A 13,174-nucleotide genomic window follows, 5' to 3' on the forward strand; every position below is an offset into this window, starting at 1 on the left:
TACACACACACACACACACACAATGCAATCTCAGTTATATAAAATAAAGCGTATTAAAAAGCATAAAGGCAATACACCAAACAGTTGTCATGTGGGAGGTTACAGTAATATTATTCTTTCTATTATTGTTCCAATTTTTTATAATTTGTATTGCTTTGATGTCTGAAAATTTTACATAAAATGTACAAATAAGTTCATTAAAAAAAAAAAGAGCACTTCCAAAAATGAAGTACTCTACATTAATGTTGAACAATTCTAATTAGTAATAATTATTGTTTTGTGCTGTTGGTGATTCATTTTACCTGTATATATTTACTTTGTTTTTTTTAATCCTCACCCAAGGATTTTTTTTCCCATTGCTTTTCAGAGAGAGTAGGGGGAAAGGAGGGGAGAGAGAGAGAGAGAGGAACATCTGTGTGAGAGAGAGACATGGATTGGTTGCCTCTTATATGAGCCCTGACCTGGCCGGGGATCGAGCCTGCAACCGAGGTACGTGCCCTTGGCCGGAATTGAACCCGGGACCCTTCAGTCCACCTGCCGACACTCAAACTACTGAGTCACACCAGCTGGGACTCTTTTTTCTTTTTAAAATGTTTTTTATTGGTTTTAGAGAGAGAGGAAGGGAGAGAAACATTGTGAAAGAGAAACATTGATGGGCTGCCTCCTGTATGCCCCCTACTGGGGATCGAGCCTGAAACCTGGGTATGTGCCCTGACTGGGAATTGAACCTGCACACGTGTCATGCTCAACCAACTTAGCCACACTAGCCAGGGCTATATTTCCTCTTTGTTTTTTCACCACTCTTTCTTGCAAGTTATTTCTTCCTTTTGTGTCAAATAGATAGTTATATGCTTCAGGTGTTTTTTGTTTGTTTGTTTTTAAATATATCTTTATTGATTTCAGAGAGAGGAAAGGAGAGGAAGAGAGAGAGAAACATCAATGATGAGAGAGTCACTGATCGAGCCCACAACCCGGGCATGTGCCCCAACCAGGAACCGAACCCCAATAGCCTGGATCCTAGGTTGACGCTCAACTGCTGAGCCACGCCCGGCCAGGCAGGTGTTTTCTTTTTTTTTTCTTTTTTTTTAAATATATCTTTATTGATTTCAGAGAGAGGAAGGGAGAGGGAGAGAGATAGAAACATCAGTGATGAGAGAACCATTGATCGGCTGCAGCCCGTAACCCGGGCATGTGCCTTGACCGGGAATCAAACCCTGATCGCCTGGATCCTAGGTTGACGCTTAACCACTGAGCCACACCCGGCTGGGCAGGCAGGTGTTTTCTTTAGTGAGGGTCTGTTAGTGGTAAACACTCTTTGTTGGAAAATATCTTTATTTCCTCTTTAGTCTTGAGTGATGGTTTAGCTGGGTACTAGGTTTCCAATTATTTTCTCTCAGCACTTTGAAAATGTCAGGCTTTTTATTACTCTTGAGAACTATGCTGACAATTTAACCATTACTTCATTGTAGATAACTTGCCTTTCTTTCTAATTGTTTTTAAGATCTTTTTGTCATTTGTGTTCTATAGTTTCATTAAAGGATGTGGACTTAATTTTATCCTATTGGAAGCTTGTAGTGACTCTTCAATCTGAGATTTCACATCTTTCATCAGTTTTGTAAAACTTCCCAGTCATTATCTCTTTAAGTAGTGCCTTTCCCAGATCTCATATTTAACTTACATGGGACCTTCTCATTCTACCCTCCACATCTCTTATTCTTTCTTTCATAATTTTCATCTTTGTATTTCTGTCACCTTCTGGGTAATTTCCTTTATCTTTGCATGCTAATTTACTCTTCAACTAGATTTAATTTGCTTTTTGGATGCTTATTTTTAGACATATTCTTTGGTTCATTTTCAAATCTACCGGTTTGTTTCTCTTGGTATCTTTGTTTTTATGTTATAGGAATTTTAAATAAATTTAAGTTACAGTCTCTGCCATATTGTTCAATTATCTGAAGTTTTTAGGGTTATAATACTGCCATTTGTTGTAACTGACTCTTGCTCACGATTGTTTCCTCAAGTATTTTGTAATTGTGGTGAGTTCATATTCAAAGGTGCATCATCTGTGATAATCTTATGTAGCTTGTGTTGAGGCCAGTTCTCCTAAGAGCAATTTTTTGAAAAGCAACTTTGCTTAGGTATAATTTATGTACAATTAACTTTATTTAAAGGGAAACGTTTTGTCAATGTGTACACCTATAAGAAGCTGCCACAATCAAGATACAGAGTGAAAGGAACAAACCTTGGGCTTACACTGCCTTCAGTACTTAAGATTGCTTGATAAACTGCAAAGAAAAGAACAAAACAAACAAAATTCAAGTTAAGCCTTATAAGAAACAATGGGGAATTTATGGAGTTACAAAAATTCTTTAAAGCTATCATTAATTGTACTGAAAGATCTACCATATCAGTTAGGCCAGAAAAAGAAATAAAAGGCTTCCAAATTGGAAAGGAAGAAGTAAAATTATCTCTGTTAACAGGTTATATGATTTTACATATTGAAAACTCTGAAGATTCCACAAAAAAACTGCTAGAACTAATAAGTAAATTCAGCAGAGTAGCAGGATACAATGTCAAAGAACGAAAATGAAATTCCCTGAACAGTTTCATTTCCAGTAGCATCAAAAAGAATGAAGTAGTTAGAAATTAACCAAAAAGGTGATTTATACAATGAAAACTCCGAAACATTGCTGAAAGAAATTAAAGAAGACATAAATAAATGGAAATATATTTCATGTTCATGAATTGGAAGGTGTATATTGTTAAGATATACTACCCAAAGCAATCTATAAAGTCAAACCAATCTCTGTCAAAATCCTAGCGGTGTTGTGTGTTTTTTTACAGAAGTAGAAAAACCCATACTAAAATTTATATGAAATGTCAAGATACTCTGGGTAGCCAAAACACTGAAAAAGAACAAAGCTGAAGGACTCAAAATTCCTGATTTCAAAACTTATTATAAAGTAGCAGTATTCAAAAATGTGTGTTACTAGTATAAAACCACACAGACGTATTGACCAATGGAAGAAATAGAGAGCCCAGAAATAAACCCTCAAAAATACGGTCAAATGATTTTTGACAAGGATATCAAGGCCTTCAATGGGGAAAGGACAGTCTTTTCAACAAATGATGCTGGGAAAACTGGATATTCACATGGAAAAGAATAAAGTTGGACCCTGACCTAACACTACATACAAAAGTTGACTAAACTGGATCAAAGACCTAACTGTAAGACTTAAAACTATAAAACTCTTAGAAGAAAACATATGACAAAATCTTCGTAACATTGGATTTGGTAATGATTTCTTGGATGTAACATCAAAGGCAGAGGCAGCAAAAGAAATAATAGACACACTGAATATTATGAAAAATTTAAAAAATTTGCATCAGAAGACACTCTCAACAGGGTAAAAAGGCAACCTATAGAATGGGAGGAAATATTTGCAAATCATATATCTGATAAAGGATTAATATCTAGAGTATATAGAGAAATTCTAAAACTAAACAATAAAAAGCCATACAACCTAATTAAAAAATGGGCAAAGGACACTAACAGACATTTCTCCAAGAAAGATACACAGATGGCCAATAAGCACATGAAAAGATCCCCAACATCACTAATCATTAAAGAATTATGAATTAAAACTACAATGAGATCTATCTCATACCCATTATGATATGTTTACTAGGATGTGGAGAAATTGGAACCTTTGTGCATTGTTGGTGGGAATGTAAAATAGAATAGCCACTTTGGACGGCAGTATGGTGGTTCCTCAAAAAATTGAAACTAGAATTACCATGTGATCCCACAATTCCACTTACAGGTATATACCCCCTCTCAAAACTGAAATCAGATTCTCAAAGAGATATTTGTATACCTATGTTCGTAGCAACATTATTTACAGTAACTAAAGCGTGGAAGCAACCTGCACCCATTCATCAGTTGATGAATAGATAAGCAAAATGTGGTGTGTGTATATATATATATATATATATATATATATATATATATATATATATAAAATGAAATGTTATTTAGTTTTGAAAGGGAAATACATTCTGAGACATGCTACAGCATGGATGAACCTTGAAGACGTTATGCTAAGTGAAATAAGCCAGTCATAAAAGCACAAGTGAATAATTCCACTTATATGAGGTACCTAGAGTAGTCAAAAATCACAGAAACAGAAAATCGAATAGTATTTCCCAGGGATTGGGAGAGGGGAATGAGGAATTATTATTTAATGGCTATACAATTTCAGTTTTTTGTGTTTTTTTTTAAATGTATCTTTATTGATTTCAGAGAGAGGAAAGGAGAGGGAGAGAGAGAGATAGAAACATCAATGATGAGAGAGTCATTGATCGAGCCCACAACCCGGGCATGTGCCCTGACCGGGAATCGAACCCTGATCGCCTGGATCTTAGGTTGACGCTCAACCACATAGCCACACCTGGCCGGGCACAATTTCAGTTTTACAAGATGAAAAGATTAACGGAGATGGATGGTGGTGATGGTTGCACAATGAAGGTTTTTTTGTTTTTGTTTTTTAATATATCTTTATTGATTTCAGAGAGAGGAAAGGAGAGGGAGAAAGAGAGAGATAGAAACATCAATGATGAGAGAGTCATTGATTGAGCCCGCAACCCAGGCATGTGCCCTGACCGGGAATCGACCCCTGATTGCCTGGATCCTAGGTTGACGCTCAACCGCTGAGCCACGCCCGGCCGGGTCACAATCAAGGTATTTAATACCACTGAATTGTGCACTTAAAAAATATTAATATGGTGGACCTGGCCGGGTAATTCAGTTGGTTAGAACATCAGCCCAATATGCCAAGGTTTCAGGTTCTATTCCTGGTCAGGGCACGTACAAGAGACAACCAGTGAATGCATAAATAAGTGGAACAACAAATCTCTCTCTTCCTCCCTCCTTCCCTTTCTCTTTCAAATCAATTAAACAATATTAATATGGTAAATTTTGTTATGTGTATTTTACCACAATAAAAAAAATTGAAAGAAAAAAATGATACAGAGCTTTCCTATACTCCCAAAAGTTTCCTCATACCTCTTTACAGTACATCTTTTCCTCACCTAGGCCTCAGGAACCACCATAGATTAATTTGCATGTTCTAGAATTTTATATAAGTCAAATCATGCAGTGGATACTTTTGTATCTGGTTTCTTTTATGCACTATAATGCATTTGAGATTTATCCATTTAGTTGCATATAACAATAATTTACCCTTTATTGCTAAGCAGTAGTTTGTTGTATGGCATATCATACAATTTTGTTTATAGTTCACTTTGATGACGTTTTGGGTTTTCAGTCTTTTGCTGTTGTGAATAAAGTTGCTGTGGGCATTCATGTACAAATTTTTGAGTGGTTACATATTTTCCTGTCTTTTCAGAGTGGAATGGCTGGGCCATATTGCAGGTATATATCTAACTTTTTAAGAAATTATCAGTTTTCCAAATTGGTTGTACCATTTTATGTTCCCAAAGCAGTATGAGAGTTCCAGTTTCAGTTGGTAAGAACCAACACATTTGGTGTTGTCAGTCTTTTTAATTTGAGCCATTCTCGTGGAGGTGTACTAGTATTTCATTGTGGTTCTGATTTGCATTTTCCTGATGACTGATGATGTTAAACATCGTTTCATATATCACTGGGCACTCGTACATCTTCTGGAGCAACTTTGTGTGTGCTTCTGTTGGGCACTCAAGGCTATTGCCAACCTGGGACCAAAATGTTTGTAATTTTTTTCTACTTGTAAATTTCCAGGGCAGAAACTTAGTATAAATTTTAACTTCAGATCCATCTCATGTATACATCTATGGTTTTGAATTCCTAGATTTTCCCCTCCCATTTTGCTAGGTAAACAAGGAAAGATTCCTTATTTCCCCGTTCGTAGGTTTTCCCCCCTAGTCTATCTTTTTACTATAGGTATCATCATTTATTCAGTGATCTCAGTTGCTTTTTGAGGACTCAAGATCTGTCTCCTGGTGTACGAGCAGTTCATAAATACCTTACACTGCTAGGATAGTATGCCGTCAGCTCCTAATCCAATTTTCAGCTTCTTTGTTTCTGATTCCTGGGATTTCCCTAACTTTCTTGTGAGCTCAGTTTATCTATAACCAGTTAGGATCTAATAAGAAAATAGAAACCACATGTAGCTATTTTAATAGAGTGAACTGAAAAAGCCACTATTTTAATAGAGGACAGAAAAAGCCAAAAGGGAATCTTAAAGTAACTCTGATATAATAACTGCATTAAGCAGCTACCTCATCCAGGACTGAAAAACAAAGGGAGGAAGGTTGGAGTTATCAGAACCTAGAAGTCTGGAGGGATTTGTTGTTAACTGCACCCTGATTCTCTGAGGAGAGTGTGTTGCCTGGTGCTGCTGGTTTCTCAGGAGCTCATAGGAAGGGCCTGGAGGAGCCAGGTTTGGTTGAGCCCTGCCCAGCTGGTACTGAGAGTTTAGAAAGATGCCAGGAGGAACCAACAGCTGTTGTCAAGAAACAGCAAGCCACAGGAAGAAGTCTTTTGTAGCGTCCTTCTGCCTTCCATTTTCCCTTTAGCATCCCCTGTTGACAGAGCCTAACCAGGAGCCAGCTGGCAAAGGTAAAGTGGGTTTGGTGGAGTCCAAGCTCCAGTATCACAGTGCCGAGCATAACAGGGTTGGTGTTGAGCTGAGAGAGAATAACTTAACTGGCACAGTCTAAAACAGTGGTGGGGAACCTTTTTCCTGCCAAGGGCCATTTGGATATTTATAACATCATTTGGGGGCCACACAAAATTATCAACTTAAAAATTAGCTAGAAAAAAGCTCCTAGATTTATTGAATTTCAAGTCCCGCCTGCTGTTGCCTTAGCAGGGCCAGACCGTGGGCTGGACATTCTTCACCCCTGGTCTAAAAGGATGTTTATTATATTTTCTGAGCAGTTGCAGGCATACTTAGTAGGATGATTTTTGGGTTATCTGCTTCCTTATATCAACAGTCAGTAATAGCAATAGCTAACTCCTCCCCCCCTCAGCATATACTGAGTCAGGCACTGTTCTAAGCATTTTACATGAACTGCTTCCTAAAGCTCTGTGAGGTAAGTACTATTATTATTACTATGTCCTTCAGTAGGCAAGGAAACTGAGTAATCTACCCAAGGCCATATACAGTTTTTAAGTGGTAGAGTTGGTGTTCTAATCCAAGCATTCTGGGTTCCATAACCCACATTCTTAAGGTCTTTATTATCCTGAAAGTTCTTCCCTATCAATCAAACCAAAATCTATCTTCCTATAGCTTCCACTCACTAGTTCTAGTTTTGCCTTCTTACACAACATAGTTTTTCTCGTCATCTGCATGATAAGTGTGCCTAGTTTGAAAAAAAGTTTTCATGTTCTTCCCAGTTAGACATGTGTAGTTCTTCCCTCACATTTGCCACAGTATGACTTGCAGACCCTTCACCAAGATTGTTATCCTTCCTCTGCATGTACTCTGATTTTGCCTTTCAAAGGTGGGCACACAGAGTTGCCTTCTACTCATGCGACCTGAGCCTTGGGTAGCAAAACAAGCATTGATGTTTTGGGGAGCTTGGTCATATTCTTGGTTCGTTGAGAGTGTATGTAGTAACAGCCTCTTCACCACCTCCCACTTATAGGCAGCCTTTTTCCCCCCAAAGGCAACCTTTTGCTTTAATATGAATTGCTATACCAGGTCTCCACCATCCTGTGTTAGTTTGGTTGATTTCTTTTATTCTAAATGCAGGGATTTATTTTTAATCCTGTTAAATTGTATCTTGTTATCTTGGTCCCATCAAACCTGTTAAGATCTTTTTGCCAGATCAAATCTAAAAATACTTTTTGTCCACAGCTTAGAATTCCAAAGCTCAGCAAGCAAGCCCTACATGTTTTCATGTCTGGTAAAAATGCTGAACATGGTAGGTTTTAGAAGCAAGCTCTATGTTACACCACTATAGCTCTTATTCCAGTTGATGGAGGTTTAGGGAGAATAGTTTTGCCTATTCCTTCTGATAAATTGGGGGAGGAATTATCTGGAAAGGGCAGCATCTTGGCTGTCAATGAGGGAAGGAGAGTGTCAAAGATTGGCCATTGGGCAGTCATTTGCCCTAATAAGGGACCACTTGGCAGAAGTAAAATGGTCTGGTTGTTGTAGAAGGGAGAGAGGGCATATTGCATGGCATGTTCCTGGGTTGAGGCCTCTGTTGGCAGCTGTGGCAGCTGCCATTTCTGTCCTATTTCGGGGCCAGTTTCTTTGAAGCCAGTGCAGGAAATGCCAGTGATTTAGTCTTGTAGATTTCTTCTGCCTTTTTGTAGCTGAGGACTGGTTTATCTGGTGAGCAGTACACTGCATATGTTTCAGACATATTTATTTGACCACTTGGGTACCTTCCTGTGACTGGCCAGAGACACTTGTTTTGCTGTCAAGTTTTTGGTACCCTCTGGCAAAGTGGATGCAGCATGACTCCAGCTCTTGGTCCTGTGTGGGGGCAGCAACTACAGTATACCCTGTAAGTGGGCATTTTGTCGAGTGCCTGACTTCTCGATGGCCTCAGTGAGATAATAATAGCTTTGATTGCCTGCTTTTCTATCTTTCCCTTGGTGTGACGATGTGAATTTGAGGGAAACCTCTTGTGCCCTAAGAATTTGCCACTGTACCCCTGATGAACTCCTGCAAAGTGGACTTTGTCCAGTTGCCGACTTCCAAAGCCCAGTTTCTTTAGACACTCATTAAATATGTAATGAGTGCCTACTGTTATCTCTCACAGAACTAAGTATGTAGAGAGGTGTATAGTACAGGATTTCCTTCCTTACCAACTGTTCAAAACTCCAGATACTTTATAGGAATAACATACAAATATTTATACACTCATATATGTTCAAACGTACTGATAATTTACAAAAATAATGTAACACATACTCTTCACCTAGATTCACCAATTTTTAACATTTTGCCACATTTGCTCTCATCTTTCATTTTATGAACCTTTTGACTGTTAGATGTGAACATCATGTTACTTCATCCTAAATGTTTCAGCAATTATTTTCTAAAAACTAAAATATTTTCTATATAACCACAATACAATTAGCACCCAAGGAAATTTAACATTTGATTGAGTACATCCAATATACAATACTTGTTCAGATTTCTTAAGTTCTCCCAATGATGTATTTCCTAGATGTTTTTTTCAATTCAGCTTTGATTGAAGGATCATACATGTATTAGTTGTCAAGATTTTGTCATGTCCCTAGTCTCCTTTAACCTTGAAAAGTTGTTTAATCTTCTAATCTTAAATGCCTTTTTGTCTATTATAGCATTGACATTCTTGAAGAGTTTAGGTTACTTTTTTGTTGTTGTTACTGTTAATCCTCACTCAAGAATATTTTTTCCATTGAAAAAAAATCTTTTTTTGAGAGAGAGAGGGAGGGAAGGGAAAAGACAGAGGGAGAAACATTGATGTGAGAGAGACACACCGATCGGTTTCCTCCTGCACGTGCCCTGATGGGGGCGGGGGATCGAGCCTGCAACCCAGGTATGTGCCCTTGGTCAGAATGGAACCCAAGACTTCAATCTGCAGGTCTGATGCTCTAATCACTAAGCCAAACTGGCTAGGGCTCAGGTTAGTTTTTTGCAAAATGGCTCTTAATTTGGATTTGTAGGATTGCTTCCTCTTAATTAGATTCAGGGTAAACATTTTTGGTAGAACTAATTAGGTTAATATAGTAATTTGATTAGTGAAGGTAGAAAACACATGGAATCAGTATTCAGTCTTGTATGACAGGATATAATTTAGCACTTACTTGTATTATCTAATCTGTAAACCCTATAGGAATTGAGAGAGGAGGGAACTCAGTAGAACCTGGGGTAAGTAGGAACGACTTTGGCAGGAATATAGTTAGTTGGAATATGGTTAGATAAGCCGCTGTTTGGGCTTCCCATCCCACTTTTAAGGTTGTATATCATGAAAAGTGAATTTCCTCTTCATAGTTTAAAGCTCTGTATTTTTCATGGTGTTTGTACTGTTTGAAAGCTTAATAGTTTAGAGCTCTTGCTTCAGACAGGCCTAGCTAATTCCCAGCATTTTGCCAGTTGTCTAACCTTGGGCAAGCTTCCTCACTAGCTTGCAAAGCTAGAAAGGGTATTAGTAACTATTTAAAATGTGATGGCAATGCTCACAATGAAATATTACATAAACATTTGAATTAAAATATTTGAATGCCTTTAGGTGGGGGGCAACACTGCAGTTCTGCCATATGCTCCCCTGAAGCGTTTATTACCTGCCTAACTCCTTGAAGGTGTTTGAATTTACCACTGCTGGATGACTGAAGGCATGGAAATGAGAAAGGGCTTGGCTCATGCAGAGAGAAGTGGGAAGACTGGCTTGATTAGTTCAGAGTGTACACTGTGGAATAGTGGGAAATAAGGTTGAATAAATGACTTGAGGCCATATAATGGAGGACTTGGAAAAGTAAGCCAAAGAATTTAGATATGATGCTTTAGGCAGGAGAAAACCATGGCAGGTTTTTGTTAAGAGAAACACACTTGGAAATGAGAATGGTATGGAGTCTCCTAAAGAAGGACCTTTTCTGATTCATAGACCAGAATCCTAATAGGGCAGGGCCTTCCAAATGCTGACCAAGGGTAGGTGTGGTTTGTCAGTCTTCCCACAGGAGGCCAGAATTTCTGCCCCAGTGACTCTTCCTGCTTTGCCACTGACTCACCTCACTGACCTGGGCTGTGTGGCTTCCCTTCCGGTTGCTGTCTGATCTACAGAATGCTGGGGCTGCCCAGGATGATGTGAGGCTGAGCTGACCAGCAGTGGGTAGAATGGGGGAATGAACAACATTTTTGTCTCTGTGCCCCTCCCCTGGGTAAAGGCTAATTCTAAGCCAGACTGCCAGGGATCACTTTGTTCTGAGCCTGAGGAAACTGTCCACCAGGAGGTAAGTCAAGATGGATCCTGCCCTCTCTGCTTTTTCGTAAGTCACCTTTTTTCTGAACAGGAGCTCTACTAGTACTTTTTCCCCCTGTTCTTGGTTCTTCATAGTAATCTTTCAATTACTTAAGGCAAAGGGGTTATTGCAGGAGGTAGGCAGAGAGGTTTAATAAACATACTCTCTTAGCTGTGGGGGGAGTGTCCAAAGATTTCACTGATCTCTACTCTGAGATAGATTACCCAGAACACTTGTGAGCCAGACACTAAACAGTGGTTCATACCCCTAAGGGCAACTGCAGAGAGGTCCTGATCATAAGCCATCTTTCTCAGCTACTGGGTTTCAGAAGCCCATTCTTGGTGGGTTTTAGTGCCCCAGGTGATCTCCTTTCCCTTTGAAAGAAAGCAGGAACAGGGAAGGGGAGGGAGGTGTGTGGATTGGGATATTTGTGGGTTTTGCTGGGAGTCAGAGTGACTGGGTTTCTAGTTCTGTTACTAACCAGCTGTGTGACCAGGGACAAATTGCCTAACCTCAGTGGGGAACTCGAGTTTTCTCATATGTAAAAATGAACAGTTTGGATTATATGATCTAGAAGATTTCTTCCACAGCCAAAATTTATGATTACATAATGTGTAATTGTATGTAAAGTAATAAAATAATTTACTTTTAACACATGTGACATACTGCACATATCTTGTCCCTTTCATTGTAATTGTGGGATAATTACAATATTTGTAAGTTTGTTCCCCGCAAAGTAATTGTGTTCTCAATCTTACACTTATTCTGGTAATGCTGTCAGTGCTCAGAACATTTTTGGCTTCTAAGCCAATCTTTTTCTAAGCCTCAAAAGTAACAAATCTTCACTCTTGCTGGTGGATTTAATTTTTGGAAACAGCCAGAAGATAACTGAGAGTCAAGCAAGGCAGTACCTTTTTTGTTGAATGGGGTGTGGCAATTTTTGTGTTTGTCTCATATGGAGTAGACTTTAAAGGCAGCTCCCAAAGGAGTGTTTTGTAAATATTTCTAGCAATGGTAATATTGTTAGAATAAGTAAATAACTTCCTAAAGAGACTATTTTGATTAGAGTTTTCATTTGATTTAATATTGGAAATGTTTGTTTTGAAAGGTGTCACTTCCCTTCTTATACTCACTGTGTATGCTTGCTTCTAGATCAAGGTAACTAAATAGAGAAAATGAACCTTTATTATGATAGTCCTCCCAAATCACGAATGTGTTAAGAGCCAAAAAGGGTTGGAATGTGTTGCTGTAGGACATTGTAGCTGAGGAGCCATTGAAGTCCCATCTCCAGAGGATGCACAGCCACAAGTTCTTAAGGCTGCAGCAGCTACTACTCACCAGCATGCCAGATTCCATCAGGATTATTTCCAGGTGGCATGGCTGAAGCAGATGGTTTGGTAGCTCTAATCTTTTAAAAAATTTTTTTGTCCTTATCTGAGGATATTTTTTCCATTGTATTTTCAGAGAGAGTGGAATGGAGAGAGAGAAACATCAATTTAAGATAAACACATCGATTGGTTGCCTCCTGCATGCCCCCCGACCCTGACAGGTGCCAGGGATAGAGCCTGCAACCCAGGTACGTGCCCTTGGCTGGAATCGAACCCAGGACCCTTCAGTCCGTAGGCCAAAGCTCTAATCACTGAGCCAGACTGGCTAGGGCAGCTCTGATATTTTGTAGGAGAAATGATATATCATGTCACTTCATTGATTTTATTTACTTATTTATTTAGCAATTTAGGTTTGAAAAAGTGTGGGGATGCATGGCAGGGTGGGAAGGGACTGTCAAAGCAAAGGGTCTGTCTTGAATGTATTTATTTTTTAAGGAATTAAATGTGTGTATTATCTATTACACTGAAAAACTGTGACCACTAATAATCATGCCTTTGGGCTTAATCCTACTGAGTTAAGAATATTAACAATAATTTGCACACAGCAAATCTTTTCCTAAATACAAAAGATGAATTATTTTATATACACATTTTAAACATATATATTTATGATTCAGGAGTTATCTTGAAAATTTTTAAGCAGCTCGAATGCATTTAAATTAGGCTGGTTGTAGGACACTGGAATCTGTTGCTGGAAATGGTGGTCTTGTTGATAACTAGTCAGTAAAATAAGGTGTTAGGCAGCCTGGTCACAGTTTCTTCTAAGTCATTATGATCATTTGTAATTCTCTTCCTTACTCTAAGGACTTGTTTTCCTCATTTT

Source organism: Miniopterus natalensis, chromosome 11, assembly GCF_054644295.1.
Source record: "Miniopterus natalensis isolate mMinNat1 chromosome 11, mMinNat1.hap1, whole genome shotgun sequence".
In the NCBI taxonomy this organism is placed as follows: domain Eukaryota; kingdom Metazoa; phylum Chordata; class Mammalia; order Chiroptera; family Miniopteridae; genus Miniopterus; species Miniopterus natalensis.